This window comes from Cebus imitator, unplaced genomic scaffold, assembly GCF_001604975.1.
Source record: "Cebus imitator isolate Cc_AM_T3 unplaced genomic scaffold, Cebus_imitator-1.0 Scaffold174, whole genome shotgun sequence".
NCBI classification, from domain to species: domain Eukaryota; kingdom Metazoa; phylum Chordata; class Mammalia; order Primates; family Cebidae; genus Cebus; species Cebus imitator.
In genome coordinates, this window is record NW_016107489.1 from 2,391,467 (window position 1) to 2,401,604 (window position 10,138).

General features: G+C 40.2%; 1 long non-coding RNA gene and 1 pseudogene across 2 annotated transcripts in view; both read right to left on the bottom strand.

Moving 5' to 3' along the window:
- Window positions 1–206: 206 nt before the first annotated feature.
- LOC108315563 lies at window positions 207–1,132 on the bottom strand (annotated as a pseudogene). The gene has a single exon (XR_001829986.2). The product of XR_001829986.2 is annotated as a 40S ribosomal protein S2-like (transcript).
- A 4,951-nt stretch (window positions 1,133–6,083) lies between these two features.
- Window positions 6,084–10,138, bottom strand: part of LOC108315564 — a 12,891-nt gene continuing 8,836 nt past the window's right edge. The window contains exons 2-3 of the long non-coding RNA XR_001829988.2: window positions 6,424–6,492; window positions 6,084–6,188 (exon numbers count right to left, since the gene is read on the bottom strand). This is a non-coding gene — a long non-coding RNA (uncharacterized LOC108315564). The remainder of the gene's footprint in view (window positions 6,189–6,423; window positions 6,493–10,138) is intronic.

The window sequence follows — 10,138 nt, forward strand, 5'->3', positions numbered from 1 at the left end:
GTTCTTAGGTCATGTGAATGGATTACAGAGGGGTTGCAAACATTTTTAAATCATGGGTTTTACACAAATATAGATGTGGTAACGGATAGAGTGAGGAGAGGGACTTGGCTGTTTCCTTTTGTATGTGGCAGGGGATGGAGGTAACATCCTGGCTGTAGCCATAGCTTTTTTTTTTTTTTTTTTTTTTTTTTTTTTTTTTTTTTTTTTTTTTTTTTTTTTGCAATGTTAATTCACTTTATTTTTCTTGTATAAAAACCCTATGTTGTAGCCACAGCTGGAGCTTGGGTCCTCTGCACGGAGACTCTGGTGTGGGTCTTGATGAGGTGGTCCTTGAATTCCTGATAGGGAGACTTGGTGAATACAGTCTCCTTCCAGAGATAGGGGGTCATGTAGCTGTAAGTCTTAGAAATGGCATCAAACGTGGCCTTGGTGAAGTTGCCCAAGGTGGCAGTGCAGCCCCTAGCTGAGGTGTAGCAGTCATTGATACCAGCCATCATGAGCAGTTTCTTAGGCACAGGTGCTGAGACGATGCCAGTGCCCCTGGGCGCAGGGATGAGGCGCACCAGCACAGAGACACAGCAGCCTGTCACCTTGCAAGGGACAGTGTGGGTCTTGCCGATCTTGTTCCCCCAGTAGCCTCTGCGCACGGGGACAATGGAGAGCTTGGCCAGGATGATGGCCGCACGGATGGCAGTGGCCACCTCCTTGGAACACTTAACACCCAGACCGACGTGACCATTGTAGTCCCCAATAGCAACAAACACCTTGAATCTGGTGCGCTGGCCAGCACGGGTCTGCTTCTGCACTGGCATAATCTTCAAAACCTTATCCTTGAGAGAGGCCCCCAGGAAAAAGTCAGTGATCTCAGATTCCTTAATGGGCAGAGAGAAGAGACAGGTCTCCCCCAGAGATTTAATCTTCATGTCTTTGACCAGGCAGCCCAACTTGGTGACAGGCATCCACTCCTTAATTTCTGCTTTGCCTCCGCGAGCTCCGCGACCCCGCCCGGGATACCACTGCCGAAACCTCCGCGGAAGCCACTGCTATTCCCCATCCCAGGGCCCCCGGGGCCTCCGGCCCCTGCCGCCTCACCCCGCTCCCCCTGCACCGGCGTCATCCGCCATTTGGTGTTTTATCGGAGAAGAAGCGCCATAGCTTTTATACAATTTTTGTAGGTCCATGGATCCAAAACATTAAGAAACACTACTATATACATGAGAAAATTCCCTACTTATTCAATAAACATTCACGAAACACTTGCTACATAGAGATACTATGCTGTCTTTGTCCTCATAATGGAGGATAACATGCAAAACAAATATTCTGAATAATTTCAGTGATTTATGTCATGAAGAAATTTTCTTTTTCTTCTTAACGATACAAGCAGACTCCCTTTGTGATGTCTTCCTACCTGCTTATCTCAATGATCTAAAGAAGATACCATGTTATTTTTTGACTAGTAAAGCAGAAGATACCATGTTATAAAGTATCTAACACATAGCAGATCCTCAAATGTTAGTTTCTTTCCTTTCACTTATTAATTTAGAACCACACTTTTCTTCTTCCCTTCTTTCTCTCCCTAGTGTTTCTTTTAATTTTTATTGAAATGAGATCCTGTTGTAGAAATACATTATCCAGAGTCAGAGTAGGAGGCATGGTGTGATTTTACCATATCCATACACCTATAAAGTACAGTAGCAGTACAAAAGTTCTTAAATAATGTAGGTTAAATATCAAAAGTTTTGGCATATAGAAGGTACTGAATGAATAGTGGCTAATAAAAAAAAAACAAAAAATCAAATCAGAAGAATAGCAGCTGCAGACTCAAAGGAAGTGAGAATAGCAAAAACACTGGTAAGTTTTCATAGGTTTCATAATCATATATTGTGAAAACTACAAGGAATTTTAGAGTACAAAAGTCATTCTATATAGGAAAAGACTGAGGGTCACACAGCTATATCCACTTGAACTCAATTCAGATCAGCCTTAACTTTGCTATACAGCTTCTGACATAAAATTACATGAAATCTGAAGAGACCATAATGCTTACTAGAATTTGGTTATTGATATCCCAAATGTATCTCTCTAGTTAAAACTAGAGGAAAAAACCTTAGGGGGGAAAAAACTAACACATACACACAAGGGTTTTGCCTCTAGCTGGAGAACTCTCAAGTGGACCTTGGCATATGCTCAGTCCAACTTCACTATTTTATAATTATGAAATTGAGGCCCAGAAAGGGAGTGACTTTCTTTTTTTAGTAGGGTTGGGGGACAAATATTTTGCTCTTGTCACCCAGGCTGGAGTATAATGGTGGGATCTTGGCTCACTGCAACCTCTGCCTCCTGGGTTCAAGCAATTCTCCTGCCTCAGCCTCCCAGGTAGCTGGGATTAGAGATGCCTGCCACTATGCCCAGCTAATTTATTTTTAGTAGAGACAAGGTTTCACCATATTGGTCAGGCTGGTCTTGAACTCCTGACTTCAGGTGATTCACTCACCTTGGCCTCCTAATGTGCTGGGATTACAGGCGTGAGCCACCGAACCTGGCTAGGGGAGTGACCTTTTAGGAATAAGTTACTTATTCTGTTTCAGTTCAGTACAGAATCCCAGGTTGGTAGCTCCCAATTAAGATAGATCATTTTTTACATGAACGTCACCCCTCTTCAGACTCATCTCTTTCTTTAGTGTTCCCTATCTTTGAGAATCCAGGTCTCTTCTATTACTCAGAACACACTACCCGTATCTCTCCTTCCATGCACACTGCACAGTGTTCCACCTCAGGCCCTAATCTCTTCCCTAAGCCTTCATTCCCATACTCTAACCAAACACACACATCCTTTACCTTCGTTCTGAGTCCAATTCTTTTTCTTTATATTTTGAGACAAGGTCTTGCTATGTGCTCAGTCTGGTCTTGAACTCCTGAGCTCAGGCCTTTCTCCTGAGTAGCTGGGACTACTGGCTTATGCCACAATGCCAGGTGGAGTACTAATTCTCTTCAACAGTTTAAATTACCAGCCAAGATACTAACGATTAATAATAGTATAATTTAGCATTTCCTTGCTTATATTTCTATAAGCTTATTAGAAAAGGCATGATCTCAACCCAAAAGGGCATACTTTTTGAATAAGGAATAACTGTACATGACACATTCAAACTTTTTTTTTCTTTTAAGAGTCTCACTCTGTAGCCCAGGATGGAGTGTAGTCGTGCGATCTTGGCTACCTGCAATCCCCACCTCCCAGGTTCAAGCGATTCTCCTGCCTCACCCTCCCTAGTAGCTGGGATTACAGTCACATGCCAGGTGTATTCCAACATGCCCGGCTAATTACTTTGTATTTTTGCTAGAGACAGGGTTTCACCATGTTGGCAAGCTGGTCTCGAACTCCTGTGTTCGGACTGCAAGCATGAGCCACCACATCCGGTCCAGATGTTACTTTTTGAAAAATAAAAAACCATTTTTAATCACAAAAATTATAAATAAGACGGCTCAAAAGGATTTTTTTGAGGTGACATAATTATTTTGTATCTCGATTATGGTGGTGGTTATATGATCCTATGCCTTTGTCAAAACTCATATATTGTATACCAAAAAGAATGAATCTTACTGTATGTAAATTTAAAAATTAACAAGACTTTTTTTTTCTTTTCTTTTTTTGAGACGGAGTTTCACTCTTGTTGCCCAGGCTGGAGTGCAATGGCGCGATCTCAGCTCTCTGCAACCTCCGCCTCCTGGGTTCAGGCAATTCTCCTGCCTCAGCCTCCTGAGTAGCTGGGATTACAGGCACACGCCACCATGCCCAGCTGATTTTTTGTATTTTTAGTAGAGACGGGGTTTTCACCATGTTGACCAGGATGATCTTGATCTCTTGGCCTTGTGATCCACCCGCCTTGGCCTTCCAAAGTGCTGGGATTACAGGCTTGAGCCACCGCGCCGGCCTTAACAAGACGTTTTTAAAAGAGGAGAAAAGTAATTGCATAGTCTGCTGATGTCCCTTAGTTTTCCTGCCCAGCGGTAATCACAATGCAATACTGGTTTTCTAAAGAACCGGTCGGGTGTAGTGGCTCACACCTGTAATCCCAGCACTTTGGGAAGCTGAGGCAGGACTGCTGGAGCTCAGGAGTTTGAGACTAGCCTGGGCAACATGGCAAAATCCTGTCTCTACTAAAATCAGGAAGGCATGGTGGCACGCATCTGTAGTCCCAGCTACTCAGGAGGCTGAGGCTGGAGGACAACTTCAGCCTGGGAGGCGGAGGTTGCAGTGAGCCGAGATTGCACCACTGCACTCCAGCCTAGGTGACAGAGCCAGAACTTGTCTCCAAAAAGAAAAAAAAGATTTTTCTTTTAACAGGAGAAAAAAGCATACAAAATTATTTTTTTGACACAAAATAGATGTACATAATCTTGGGTACATGAGATAATTTTATACATCCATGTAATTTGTAAAGATCAAATCACTGTACTAAGAATGATATTCTGATGCTAGAAATTTAGTCACTGAGGCAGATTTATTGGGGAGATGTTTTTGGAAATGACTTTTTAGTCCTCGTAAGCTGGGAAATCCACTATTCTACTCAAGGATAAGACTGGCACTTATTTGGGCAAATGAAAATGAGAAAATCAGGGAGTAAGGTCTAGGGAAGATAACTTAGAATTAAGACTGACACTAAAATTTTAACATAGAGGAACTAGAGCCAAAACAATAAATAAAAATAAAAATGATTACATAAGAACAAAAATGTGACTGTTTTCAAACGTTAGAGATTTTACTCCAGGGCTGTGCTCAAAAAGCATCCTGCTTGATAGTTTACCTGGAATCAAGTATTCTCTCCCCTTCCTACTAATATTACTCTTATATCTTATTCAATTTCTATACAGTTCTTAAGTGTTTTTTCAGTTACATGTCATCCATGCCAACATATCCATTTGACCCATTTAATTGATATTGCATGATTACTAAATATAAAATTAATAGTTCTGGTATTTTATTGCCATTACAATACTTATATTATTCTACTGCAGCTTTTTTGGCTTGCAGGTCGATTTCAACTCTCCCTGCCAAAACTGTCAGATTCATATTGGCATGTCTGTTTATTATCTTGGTATCCCCAGAATTTACCTTGTATATTATCTGACACCTAGTGGATACCTAATGAATATTTGCTGAAGAAACAAAAGCCCTGTTTTAAGCACTGAATACGAATATGGTTGAGCTCCTGCTTTTAGAAGAACTTTCAACTTAGTGGTCATGTACTCTGAATATAATTAGTAGGACATGAACAAGGGTGGGTAAATAGAGGACAGACAGTAGAGAAAGACTGAATGTAGTCCGATTACATGGAAACAATTTATCTTAACATATTATTACAAACATTAGTGGTAAGGTGCATAACAGGAGACCCTTTACTGTCCTTTCATAGACTTGTGCCAATGATAGAAAACCTTACTGGGTGACAGGAAAATAGGTTAGATGAATATAGGCTATCTGAAAATGTTCTAATTGTACTTTATTTTTAAAGAAACAGAGGATAAAAACAGCCTTTGACAAGACTGCATATTATTGGAATCTATTATCATAAAGAATAAAGTGCTAAAACAATTTATTTCACTATAAAACAAGTCTGGCCGGGTGCAGTGGCCAGCACTTTGGGAGGCCAAGGTAGGCGGATCACTTGAGACCAGGAGTTCAAGACCAGCCTGGCCAACATGAAGAAACCCCGTCTCTACCAAAAATACAAAAATTAGATGGGTATGGTTGTGTATGCCTGTAGTCCCGATTATTCTGGAGGCTGAGGCAGGAGAATCACTTGAATCTGGGAAGCGGAAGTTGTAGTGAGCCGAGATCCTACCACTGCACTCTAGCCTGAGCGACAGAGCAAGACTCCATCTCAAAAAACAAACCAACCAACCAACCCCAACCCCCAACTCCCGCCAAAAGACAAGCAAGCAAACAAACAAAAAAAACAAACAGAAAAAATTCCCAAGGCTTTCTGGAGCTATTTCACAGGCTTCCTTCAGAAGATAAACTTAAGTGCTACAGTAATGGCTTTATGGTCACAGCATTAACTACTTGATGACATAAAGCCCAACTATCAATACATGTTTTATTCTCAAATACTACGGTCCTCTCTCCTGATGCTTTCATAGACTAGTTCTTATGTATTGAGAATCGAGGACTCCAATTCAGTCTCCTGTTGAGGCAAGGTAGGATTTCATCAAGAAACGTTCCTTGATTTTCTGAAACTGCACTTTGCTAGCGCAAAATCTGTCACAAAAGACTTGAGTAAGTGGGGGCATGTAAGTTCATTGTTAAAGGACTAAGCAATCCATTAGGGTCTTATAATTTAACAACCTATTTATCTATTAAACAGTTACTGAATGCCTACTGTGTATGTGACAGGCAGAATAAAATATCATACTACTTACTGGTAACAATAACATGTGGCTGCCAAGGCAGCTTAGTGGTTTATGAACCAGTCATTTTGCAGCATTGTGCTAAAAGGAGAGAAGGTAAAATCAAGTTGTTTCCTAGATGTTATAATCAGATTTTGGGGAGCACCATGAATTTTTTTTTTAATTTTGAGAGACAGGGTCTTGCTCTGTAGCCCAGACTGGAGTGCCATGGCATGATTATGGCTTACTGCAGCCTCAAACCTCTTGGGCTCAAGTGATCCTCCCACCTCAGCCTCCCCAGTAGCTAGGACTGCAGGCATGTGCCACCATACCCAGCTAATTAAAAAATTTATTGTCGAGATAAGGTCTCCCTATGTTGCCTAAGCAGGTCACAGGCTTCTAGGCTTAAGCAATCCTCCTGCCTTGGCTTCCCAAAGTGCTAGGATTACAGGTGTGAGCCACCAGGAACAGTCTGTTGTAAATTTTAAAGGTGGTTTTCTAACTTTACTCATTAACCTACAATTAGTAAGTTCTACCTTTTCAAGGTTCAGCGGTTATGCAGTTCATTAATAATTATCAAAAACATAAAATTGGGCCATGTAACCTGCATGAAAACTGCAAGTTAAAAAAAAATATTTGGAATTAAAACTGTTCACTGAAGTCTGGGACATATCATCAATGTATTTATAGTCTAAGCATTAATTGGCCTAGATGACTGTTCTGGAAAGGAAATGACAGGTCAACAGTTCATTATCCTAAACACTTGGGAGCAGGTGTGATCCAGAATTCATAAATCTTTGGAGTTGAGGATGGCAATAAAGCTCATATACTGTGTATTACGGAATGTCCGGAATAGGGTCTGGGGCAGCGTACTATGATCAAACAAGTTATGCAATGAAGTGATGAATGTTCACAGTAAGTAAAATAAGTAGTTTATAAATGGCTTCACATCAATACATATCAGGCCAGCTTTTTTTTCCTCAGGTACTAAATTTCCTTATCTGTAAAATGAAGTCCTATTTTAACTTTTTCAAGTTATGGATTGACAAACATGACTGCTGAGTCAGAACTGAAATTATCTGTATCATGCACTAATATAGAGATATTGGTCTGGTGCTACCTTTGTGGATCAGAAGGGCTGGGAAATATCTCTTTATTAGCCCTTTCTCAGTCCAAACAGTGTTTTTGCCTAAACTGTTCTATTTCCTTCTAAAAAAGTTATGTGAAAACGTATCTATTGATGAGGTGGGGGGAAGAGGCATTAGAAAACTCTATTAGCTATAAATCACCACTACAAAACACAAAAATCTTGAAATGTTTTTCTTGAAGGGTAGAGCAGAAAAGATGCGATGGCAAAGCAGACACAATTATTGCAGCATAAACTATAGCTTACCTATAAAGCTGTTAAACTATTACATATTTGAACACGTGCATTTCCTAGGCTTTGGGAATACAACAGATGCAGTGAAGAATACAGACAAAAATTCAATCACTGAATTATATAATTCTATCTACAATGGACATTATTTAGGTTACAAATAATCCCTCCAATCTGCTCATTTACTGAATAAACAGCGTTTAACTGTATACATGGCATTTCATTTTTCATGTTGTCCCTTGATGAATTTGTTTCTAAAATTTTGAACTCACTGAAGATGTTCACTCATTTGTTCTATTGTGTACCAAGTGTAGTGGATATAGTCAGGCTTGGATATTAAAACCTATACATTCAGAAATTTTAAAAAGAGCTACATCCTCTCCCACCCTCATCCCTGATGAAACAAATTGGAAATTGAGTAATTTTGAAAAAGTCTCGTAGTCTTCACCATGAGAAAAATGAGATCTTCCTTAAATTCACCTTATAGTGTAAATGTTTTGATTTTAAATTATATAGGGTAAGGCATCACAAGTTTTTCATTGCTTAGGTGTCTTCCTGATTTCAATCAGGCTTTGGATACAGCCGTGCAAAGGACAAGCTCCTACATTTTTAACCAGGGTTCTTAATTAGGAGCTTATAGATGAATTAAAGGGGTCTGCTACATCTTTCTTTTCTTTTGAGACAGGGTCTGGCTCTGTTGCCCAGGCTGGAGTGCAGTGGTGTGATGTTCAGTCATAGCCATCTTTGCCTCCCTGGTTCAAGTGATTCTCCTACCACCACGCCAGGCTAATTTTTAAATTTTTAGTAGAGACATGGTCTCATCATGTTGGCCAGGCTGGTCTCAAATTCCTGGGCTCAAATGATCCACTCACTTTGGCCTCCCAAAGTGCTGGGATTGTTATGAGCCACCATGCCTGGCCTCTATTTTTAATAATTTCTAATAAAATTTAAACACAGCCAACAAATCACAATAATGTTAGCAATAAATGTGACTGTCACAATTGAACTGATATATTCATATCGCATTACAATTGTTGCAGGTAACTTGAAATATTTATGCTCACCACATTACTATGTTGAATAGGGCCACTGCTAGATCTTATTCGTTAAAAAAGCACATATATTTCTATATCAAATTTTTATAACTGTTTCAGTATTATTGGATCTTTTTTGTAATTCAATGTACTGTACTTTAAATGTTTAAAGGATTTTAAAAAGCGATCAATAGATTTCACTAAATGGACAAAGGGGTCCATGACACTAAAAAAGTTAAGAGTAAAATGGTTTAGATGGCCACAGCCATCTGTACCTCTAGGGGGTCTTATACTTGGTATTTACTCAACACATATTTATAGAATGAAATAATTTAAAGTTGGTTGAAATTGTGCCCCCAAAATATCAATACTTTGAATGTCTATAATAGAGTCCTCTAGGGCTGCTTCTTATTTAAAAACTTTTTAATAAAAATCAAATGCTTTACATCAGGCGTTTCCAACCTGTGGCCCAGGACAGCTTCGAATACAGCTCAACACAAATTCATAAACTTTATTAAAACATTGTTTTCGTGATTTTTTTTTTTTTTTTTGAGACGGGGTTTCACTCATGTTTCCTAGGTTGGTGTTTAATGGCGCGATCTCGGCTCACCACAACCTCCGCCTCCTGGGTTCAGGCAATTCTCCTGCCTCAGCCTCCTGAGTAGCTGGGATTACAGGCACGCGTCACCATGCCCAGCTGATTTTTTGTATTTTTAGTAGAGACGGGGTTTCACCATGATGACCAGGATGGTCTCGGATCTCTTGACATCGTGATCCACCCGCCTCGGCCTCCCAAAGTGCTGGGATTACAGGCTTGAGCCACCGTGCCCGGCCCATTTCCTTTTATTGCCCAATAATATTCTGTTATGGATATAGTACACTTTGTTTATCCTTTCATCAGTTGATGAACATGTGGTTGTTTCCACCTTTTAGCTATTATGGATAATGCCATTATGAGTAGTTTTTTCATTAATACATGTTTTTATATCTCTTGCATATACCTAAGAGTGAAATTGCTTGGTCAGGTGATTAAGGTGTAAGAATTCTTTTTATGGCCAGGCATGGTGGCTCATGCCTGTAATCTCAGCACTCTGGGAGGCGAAGGTGGGCGGATCACATGAGGTCAGGAGTTTGTACCTGACCAACATGGAGAAACCCCGTCTCTACTAAAAATATAATATTAGCTGGGTATGGTGGCACATGCCTGTAATCTCAGCTACTCGGGAGGCTGAGACAGGAGAATGGCTTGAACCCAGGAGGCGGAGGTTGCGGTGAGCTGAGATCACGCCATTGCACAAGAGGGAAACTCCATCTCAAAAATAAATGAATAAATAAA